The sequence below is a fragment of the Corapipo altera genome, unplaced genomic scaffold, assembly GCF_003945725.1.
Source record: "Corapipo altera isolate COAL_440 unplaced genomic scaffold, ASM394572v1 98, whole genome shotgun sequence".
Classification (NCBI taxonomy): Eukaryota; Metazoa; Chordata; class Aves; order Passeriformes; family Pipridae; genus Corapipo; species Corapipo altera.
In genome coordinates, this window is record NW_020884914.1 from 155,845 (window position 1) to 165,340 (window position 9,496).

The window sequence follows — 9,496 nt, forward strand, 5'->3', positions numbered from 1 at the left end:
AACAAAAATTAATGTTTTAATAACCTAATAATCTTTTGTGGTCAGTCACCAGTTTCCGTATTTATCCCACGCATCCCGCCTGCCTACTCAACCCTGCACTTAAATTTTGCTGTGGGATCTTTAAATCTGCACTTGGAGATTTTAACATCTTTATTTCACACCTTCCTTTCCTTTCTCACATAACTGATATCATTAGATCAAAGCTTTGCAATTCTTCATGGAGCTGCTGTGAAACCAAAAGCTGCCTGGCTTAGGAGACTTCCTCAGTGAGTTTTGTCAGCTTCCCGTGTTCCAGGAAAGTAAAGCTGGGTCAAGTTAACAGCCCAGCCTGTTACAGCACAAAGCATCCATCTCTGAGGATAAACAAGTTATTTGCATGCTTTTTCACTCTTCAGCATCATGCTCTCCAGCCAAATGTAGCACTGTAAACAGTAAAACAAAGCCACACTTCATCCTGCTGGCCAGAGGCCCTCATCTTCTGAGGGTACAATGACATACAACAGGCAAGTGAAAGTACTCTCCCAAACATAAACAAAAGAATGATTAAACCTAGTTGTTGCTTTTTTTTTTTCCCCCATATGAGTGTATAAATTCACTTGCCAGTTTAGAAAAGTATATTTTGTAGGTACATAGCCCCATGCAGCACCTGGAGCTGTGTCTGCAGGAGGCTGGTGCTCACACTCAGGAGTGGGACCCCTCCACTGAGCAAGTCAGAGTTTGAAAACAATTGCAGTGCCATGACACCTGGGGGCTTGCTAAACAAACACAATGCTGCTCTATCCATGTTTGCAAAACCAAATATTTTAAAAGCACTTGCAGACTCCAATCTGTGGCTGTGGTAGCCCAGCTCCTGCCCAGGCACAGCCCCTGGTCCTGCCTGTGAGCTGGGAGCACTCTGGGGCTGGGGTACATGGCCAACAAATGTCACCCTTCCAGGGATGCTGGAGAGACTGTGTGTACATTGGATTTATCCAGAGACTTCCTGCATGTGCAACACCTGTTCGGATATCGTTCCTTAAGGCAAAGAAGTTCATGAAATTCAACCACTAATATTTCTAAAATGAAGTTTGTAACTTTCTTTCTGTTCAGTTCATTCATTTTAGATCCTAAAGATGGAAAGGGCCTTTTATTCTTCCCTACTGCAATATTAACCCCACGAAAGACCAGAAACCAGAAGGAGCCTGGGGGAACGTGGCCCTCAATGGCCAGGACTCTCAGAAACATCAGATGTCCTCCAAAGCCCCTTCCAAGATAAGCCAGATTTGCAGCCTAAGCCTGAACCCTAACAAAATAAAATCCCTCTGTAGGAGGAACATCAGCTGGACAAAGGGAAGAAGGGTAAAAGAAAAGGGCCACATTTCCACAGCTGTGTTTGCTAGGCTGCTTTGCTAGTGATAATTTAATCCATAGGCGCACCAGTCTGGCCCTGTTTGGAGGCACTGAGAGCCCCTTCAAAAGCTGCTGTCTCATTGTAGGCCTCAGACTCTCCACTTTTCCAACTGGCTGCAGTGAGGACAACCTGCCCTTCCATAGCTCCAGGGAATGCAGAGGAAGTCCTGCCCAGGAGGCAGGAGGGAGCACACTCAGGCCACCTCATGTCAGCAGGACAATGGCTCCTATAAAGACATACTGACAAATGAGTGTCCCTGGCCTTTCACTGCCTCTCAAAGTGTGACAGCAGTGGCATCTTGCACCAAAAAGAGAGGGTGAAAGGTCCAGATGTTTGGATTACATACATCTAAACCTCTCCCTCATGGTGTGCTCCCTGAAGAATATCAAAAGGCTTCTGATGTAGAACAGCCAGGCTTCACCTGAAGGGAAAAGGGAAAAAAAAAAAAAGACACTTAACTTTCTAAACAAATTCAAAGTCAAACTATCAGAGAAGGAACACGTCGCTCTCTGCCTACCCTATTTCAAGGCTTGGCTGCAAGTCAGTGGCACTTTGAGCTGCAGCCAGCTGTGCCTGTCCAAGTGGATCCCTGGGGAGCCTCAAGCCTGGCTGCCTTCTGCCCACTCCTCTGCAGTACCTTGATCTCTGTGCCCAAGCTGTTCCTGCTCCTGTGCTGTGTTCCCTGTCTCCAGTCCCCTGCCCAGGCCTCAGATCTTCCCTCTGAATGTGCTCAGCAGCATCCTAGAGAAAGGGCAGCCACCAACCTCTGCTTCAGAGGGAACTCCTGATCCGGTTCCTGCCTTAAGGAGCACAAACAAACTGGGCATAACATAATACAATAAAAAAATAAACAAAAAATAGGTACTATTTGTGATAAAGGGCATGAAAGATCCCTCTTTGAGTGTCATGACTTCTCCTGCACTACACTGCAGCCCAGTCCCACTTAGGATGTGGGATGGAGGTGACTTCCAACGACAGGGTCGATGCTCTGCCACACGTTGCTAGTCATGGCTGACTCTGCCCAGCAAAGAGCACCTTCTCCCAGGCTGTCCAGCTCAGCTTGTGTGGCTCCCCACTCTCCTCCCCAGCCAAGGGCAGCACTCCTAAGGGCAGCTGAAAAGGAACTGTCCTGCATCCCACAGAGGTGCTGCCATAACACAAGAGCTTCGCTCTCCTTCCTCAACAACCTCAGTCAAAAATGCCTTGCCTTGACCAAGTCCCAGCAGCAATTGTGGCAGCCCCAAGCCATGGACAAATGTTCATTACTCTAACACTGAAATACAAGACCAGTTAACAGTCCCTGTTAGCTCTGGGACTGTTTTTTAAGGGAAGGCACATGAGCAGGATTGGCTTGTCTCACTGTGATGGCCCTGTCACCAGAAATACCACTGAGTCCAGACAAGCTTCAGGTGATGAAAACAGTAATGCAGCAGAAAGAATTTCTTTTTGACCTTCAACTCTCCCTTTTGATGAGATACATCACTGTGCTCTCACAGCTTGAGCAGTCTCTTTGCTGGATCCATTTGTGACAAGTAATGTTTTTGCCCAAACTTCATTTCCTTCCTTCCAAAGCAGTAAGATCTGCTTATGACTCAGCCTCAATAAAACACACAGCAAGGACCATTAAAATGAATGTGCAGTGCAGGGATAAAATTCATAGGCTGCATTTTTTAGGCTAGATCTTCATTGCCCTTTATTTACCCTCAAAAAGAATATTAACTCACACTAAGTCTTGATGCAAACTAAATCTACCAGCAAAAGAGCAGTTTTAAAGGGAATCTATCTCCATGTGATAAATAAAGGGAGAGATGGGACTGCACAGGCTGCCTGATGGCCCTGGAGAGCCCACACTCCCAAGCCTGCATGGTACTTACAGCAACAACGCTCCCCAACCATTCTCTGCCTGAATAAAGATCCCACCAGCTCCGAGGAAATGACTCGCTGAGAAGTGTGGGCGGAAAGCAGAGAAGGAAGCCAGGGGAATTTTTTCTAGTTTAGCATTCACAAATTTGAAAAGAGCATTTCAGGCAAAGCCTCGTGCTCTCAATGAAGCTGTAGAAGCTGTGGTTTTTCCCCATTGGTGTTTGAGAACTGGCCCCAGGGTTTACCTGGTTGTAAGCCAGAGGATTCCAAGTCCTCTTGACACTGTAAAGTGCTTTGCTCTTTACAACAGCACACAACTGAGTGGTGAGGTAACTGTAGGGGAGGTAAATAGCATTATCCATCCTGTATTAATGCACCAGTCGAAAGTCTCTCATGAAATGCATTTGAAATCTGATCCTAAATTCTATGAAATTACTCTTTTCACTGAATTTAGTGGAATTCCATGCAATCTCTAATCTCTCTGGTTTTCTGCTTAACCAGACACTTGCTTTCATAAGAGAGACATCCAGGCACAGAGTGTTCTCTGACAACAATAAAGCTTGTAAGTGTCCAAGCACAAGAATAAAGTGAAGGGAAATAATAAACCCATTTCACAGAAAAAAAAACCTAAACAAACCCTAAACTAATAAGAAATAAAAATATGACCACTTTGCATAGATTCAGTGCTAGGGATTGACTCCAGACATACTTTCAAGTGCATGCAATCTATTTTTTACAGATGTAAACTAAGAGGCATATGAAAAAATCCATAAAAAAAATCTCTTCTTTAAAGTTTCAGTACAACATGCAGCAGTAAGCTTGAGGGTTACTTTAGACATGCTTTCAGGCAGCAATACCCTTGTGTAACACCAAGTTAGCTGAGGATAATTGTAATGAAACAGCCTCTACGGCTTTCCTTTCCTAAGAGCAATCCTGCAGGATGCCAGTAATACAGCTCAATTATGTAAGAAAAAGCCACCAATTTTTAGGAAGAACTATAAAGAGTGGTGCTCCATTGGAAAAACAGGTGCAGTTGTCCAGCTCAGAACTCATTTCTGGGTCTGAAACAGAAAAATCCCAGCTGAACAGTGCACTTCAGGCACTGCAGTAACCTGCTGTCAGGTCTGGGGAGGAACTGGGGGGCACTCCTCGAAATGGGGAGAATGAATGACCCTTCAATACCACATTCCAGCTGCGAATCCAGACTTGCTCAGGTTTACACCAGTTGACATTCTGGCCCAAAGACTGGCAGAAAATAAGCTAGCAGTGACAACAGATGGGAAGGCAGGACAAGGACGGGGTTGAAAAAGCTTTTCAGAGCAATTCTTCTCTTTCCCGTAAAAGCTGTAGTGTTGATCTTCAGTAAAGGTTCTTTGATTCCTGTTGAGCTCTGCTGGTCAATACAAAGAGGTGACCCTTTCTTAAGGTCATCTTGTATCCATGGTCTAATGTGACAAAAATCCACCAGAGATGGAATAACTGGTCCTTTTCCCAGTTTTTTTCACTTTCCCTTTACTGTTGGTTATGGCTTAGTTTGCTCTCATTAAGTTTATGGGAACTAGCAATTTACCCCACACCTTCACTGTGATGAGATCCTGACTTCCTTTGCATTAAAACTCCATGAAATCTGGTCATTTTATAAATGAGGAAGATTTCTGGATTCCTGGTCTACCTCCATTTACAGAATTACTGCTCTGTTTACAGTTAGATAAGCCAGGAACATCTCAGTGTGTAATTTATAAAGGCAAAGCCGAGTATTGAATTCATCAGCCTCTGAGGCTGTTCCCGAGATTCCAGCGAGCTGCTCTGTGGCCAGCAGGTGACAGTCTCAGCAACGGAAACCCTCGGCAGCTCACAAAGAGGGGATTGTTCAATATTCTGTCAGGATAAAACCGTGGTTTTTTGTTTTTTTTTTTGTTTTTTTTTTGTGGGGGGAGGGTTTAGATACATAAACAGTCCACAAACAGAAAGGCCAGAAAAATTTCTGAGCGTGATTTCCCACCTCCTCAAGAGCTGTCAACACCATTCTTAGCAGAATTCAAAAAAAAAAAACCAAAACCTTTACACCTCAGTGTAAGTGTAAAACCAGCAGATATAAACAAAAGCACTCATAAATCAAGCCCATTTGAAACATAAGTCCATCGGAGGGTGTCACAGTTACACCAGCTGATACCTTTAAGGTGTTGAGGAGGGAACAGGATGCAGAAAATCTCTATGTGAGTTGTAGGTGACTGTAACATTTTTCTGCAGCAGCCCTAGACAGGGCTGTGTCCCAGCCTGGAGCACAATGGCATCTGTGAGCACAGCCACGTGCCACAGCCTGGCTGCATGTGATGGCCAAGACAACCTTTGCAGCAACAGATAAGGAAACATTTCCACTGTACATTTAGACACATCATGTTCCTTACAGAGATGGCTGCATCTTGTTTAAAACCTAAAGGAATACAAGAACTGCTTGAACGGATGGGTCAGGACCAGAGTGTGTGATTTATGGGAAAAATGAGAACCCACAGTGGGTGGAGGGAGGGTTTCTGCTCCACAGCCATTCCATGTCATTCCCTGCTGCAGAGCAGTCACTCTAAGAAACCTTTTTGCTACCACCACCATCCACAGCTACACACCACAAGGAAGCTCAAGGTTCTCCAGTGGAAATTGCTGTTCTTGGTCAGGGTCACCAGCTCTCCAATATATGCAGTTTTAAGGAAATTTTCTCGTGCCTGGAACAGAAAGCCACAAATCATTTGCTTGATCAAATTTATTTTAATCCAATTGGGTCTTTGCCTGAGCAAAGGTCAAGAATAAACTTTTTAAATCTAACTCGTTTGGCCAGTTTGAGAGGTATCTAGCCAGAGCCTCAGAGAGGGTACAGCAATAACTCAATAAATCAGAGATATGCTGATTTAAATATCTGTCTCTGGTGGTTTTCCTTGGGAAATTGAGATTCAAAGGTGTGCAAATTCCCATAATCACATGCCTGGTGTCACAGATCATCTTGATTCAAATTGTGTTTTAATTGAATTCTACCAGCTGCTGCATTAAATCTTAAAACTCATCCATGTTTCTCTTCAGTTTAAAGTAGCATTTATGCATTAATAGTGTGATAAATAATGTGTTAAGAAAACAAACAAATATCACATTGACTGCATTGTAAATATTTCCTGCTCTGTTGTCCTGGTGTGGAGAGCTGTGACTGGTAAGTGGAGGAGACTCACTGCCTTCCCATACAGTGTATGTCCAGACAAGCGATGGGGTGAAGGACAGATTATACATATTACCATACAGAAAAAGAATTATTAGTAGGTGCAGAGCTGTAAAAGGTGTGTTCTCACCTTGGTTTGTCTAACCCAAGTTGAAAACCAGGTATAATTTGGATCTGAACCCAGATGTGACATCCAACACTATGGACACCTACCCACACCCTCCAACCTGAGAGCAAATTTCTTTTGTGCCATGGATACAAGTTCTTCTGGATTACATTTCTCCTTAATTCTTTCTTTCTCTCTCCTCCATGCATCCATCTCCTTTCTGACATCCATCTCTTTCTTCATATCGATTTCAAGACTCTTTTCTTCTCTCATTTCCCCTTCCCCCCTTCTCCTCATTAACCACATTTAGTCACCCAGACCCATTTAACAGAGTACTGTGGAGAGCAGACTCTGCCTTGGGCAGTGCAAGGAGCAACGTGTGAAACCCTCTGCAGCAACAGAGAAATCATCTCACGGTGGTCACACAAATCTTGCTGTCTCCTTGACGCTGGCAACCAATGGGAGCACCAGGATTTGTATCCTGCCCTGAGAAAAAGCAGGGCAAGTATTAGGCAAACTAATCACGCTGCAGGGATTTGTGTAATGAAAAGCACCTCTGCTTGGGGGTCAGAAATGGTGTGAATCAACCGCACACCATCGCTGGGGCAAATTCACCTGGTATCTCCATATTCTCTTCTGTCATATCCATTATTGGGGCGTCTCCACATCCAGGAGGAGATAACAGAGCTGGGCTGCCCCACGATTAAGGCACACGGTCTGTCTCAGGGTATTCTTTCCAAGGCTGCTGGAAAACAAACTGCTTTACAGAGGGTTGGCTTCCCCTCGTGCCACACAGCCCTGTCTGTGCCTGGGGCCTCGACACAATCCCTAATGCAAAGAGTAGTAATGCAGACTTAATGATCGCTGTCATTTCCATGTGCCTACTGCTGATCTCTTAATGAAATATTCCAGTTAAATTGCACTGGCACAAGCACAGTTCCGTGCTGGCAGGAGCTGCAAAATCGCTCAACCCAGTGAAAAGGTTCTGCAGGAGCCGCTGTACAATAGGGAAGCTGTTGGTGAAATACTGTTGGGACAGCTTCTGTGCCTGCTCCTGCAATAGGCATGACACCTTCCTGGATTTCTGAAGGAAAAGAAGAGAACAGAGGATGGAAATTGCCTTGATCTCAGTTTGGGATGCAGAAAAAATCCGAAATGAGGATGGCAGTCAGTGGCGATATGGATTTGGTATTCACTGATGGGTGAGTGGTACCCATTCAGCACTGCTCTAACAGACTCACTCCCTGCTGTCAAATCCTGCTAGGAGCACTGCTGCAGAAGAGAAGAAAATGGGAATATGCAGCACCACACAGACTTTCTGTTTACCTATTGTCACAAGCAGGAAACCAAATATTTGGGGAAAAAAAACTTAAATATCTCTTCAAAGACCAAATGTGTGCTGTAGGAAATAGGATAGCAGAATTCCTGAAAAGTGGTGAGTTTTTAAATTTGAGCATAATATATGACCAGTCTAAAATAAAAACAAATAGATAACACACACGTTCTTCACTATTCCAGAGACGAAGAAAAGCACTAAACTTACATCCCTTTAAGCCACCAGCTCTGGGAAGTATTGCATGGCATAAACAGAAGTCTTTAAATTTCTCCTTTACTTTGGCCTTGCATACGTCCCCCCTTCCCCAGTCTCCTCCAAGCACTGCTCATGTGCAAGCAGACACTGGCTGCAGCCACTGCAGGGTCCCAGGAAACGTTGTAGGAGCTGGGAGCACCGTGTAAAATCCAGGAATGCACACAGTCCATCGGGGTCACAGCAGCCACTCCGTCCTTATAGATGTTCTCTCGAGGTGAGGAAATGCTGAAGGTGCTGGTGACTTAGTGATTGACTGATAGAAATACTTTTCTCCTTAATAAAAGTGTATTTTCAGAGCATATTTCGAAGTTAACTAGTAAGAAAGTAATGCAAGAGGGGCTGTGATTTAGTTCATCTACTCTACCAAGTCCTCCTATAATTTCCTTGATGACTCAGTGTCCTGTCCTACACATTTTGCTGGTAGCTAACACTAAGAACTGCTTCAGCAGGACAGAAATCAGCCCTATTCGGCAATGACCCACTAGTAATGGTTGAGAGGGGCATTATCTTTCTTGTTCTATCCGTACAAGGCAAAAGAGGGAGGCCATTTCCTTCAGGGAACCAGGGCTGTGTTAGAGACACAGGAAGAAGGGAACAATGCCCGAGATTTGCATTTGCTGAAGGGCTCAGTACATTGCTCCCTTGTGAGCCAGCCAAGACCGACAGTACATGAATCCTTGTGATTCATCCCTCTCCCTGATCTACCTCTCTGTATCCAGCATGGCACAGAGAACTCTGTGTGTTTATTTATACACAAAAAGGTCTTTACTTGGTACTGTAGTATTTGGGTGCTTGGCTCAGGCTCCCAAGCCAGAGCAGGGGTACAGACTGATCTGGTGAATCCGTATTTTCTACTTTCCTGCCAGACTGCTGAGTGACCTTGGGCAGTTTACAGCAGCTTCACCTCTTACCACCTCAGTTTCTGTAAAATTATCCTGCTTAACTTTGAACAGCATGTAGCTATTGACTGACGCAGGGGAAGGGTATATTGCTTACGTGTGACTCAAATAAAGCCAGTGCCTACAATCTGGAATCAGCAAGGTAGAGAAACAGAGAAAAAAGCAGAAATGTGAAATTGTTCCTCCGCCTCAGCTTTTCTCATCCTGCTGCTCTGCCTAAACGCAGGCAATTACAGTCCAACCCCACCATCCGATTTACTCCATGTCAGCCATGCTGAGAAGTTCAGGTAACCCCCCAAGGTATCATAAATGACAGATAAATAAGCCCACGCATATTAGGAAGAGCCTGTCTAAAGGTTACAGTTCTGCTGTGCTGAAGAATGCACATTTCAGGGCAGACGCTTCCTTTTGGAAGGCTCTGGATACGGAAACCTGGCAAGAAGGGCAG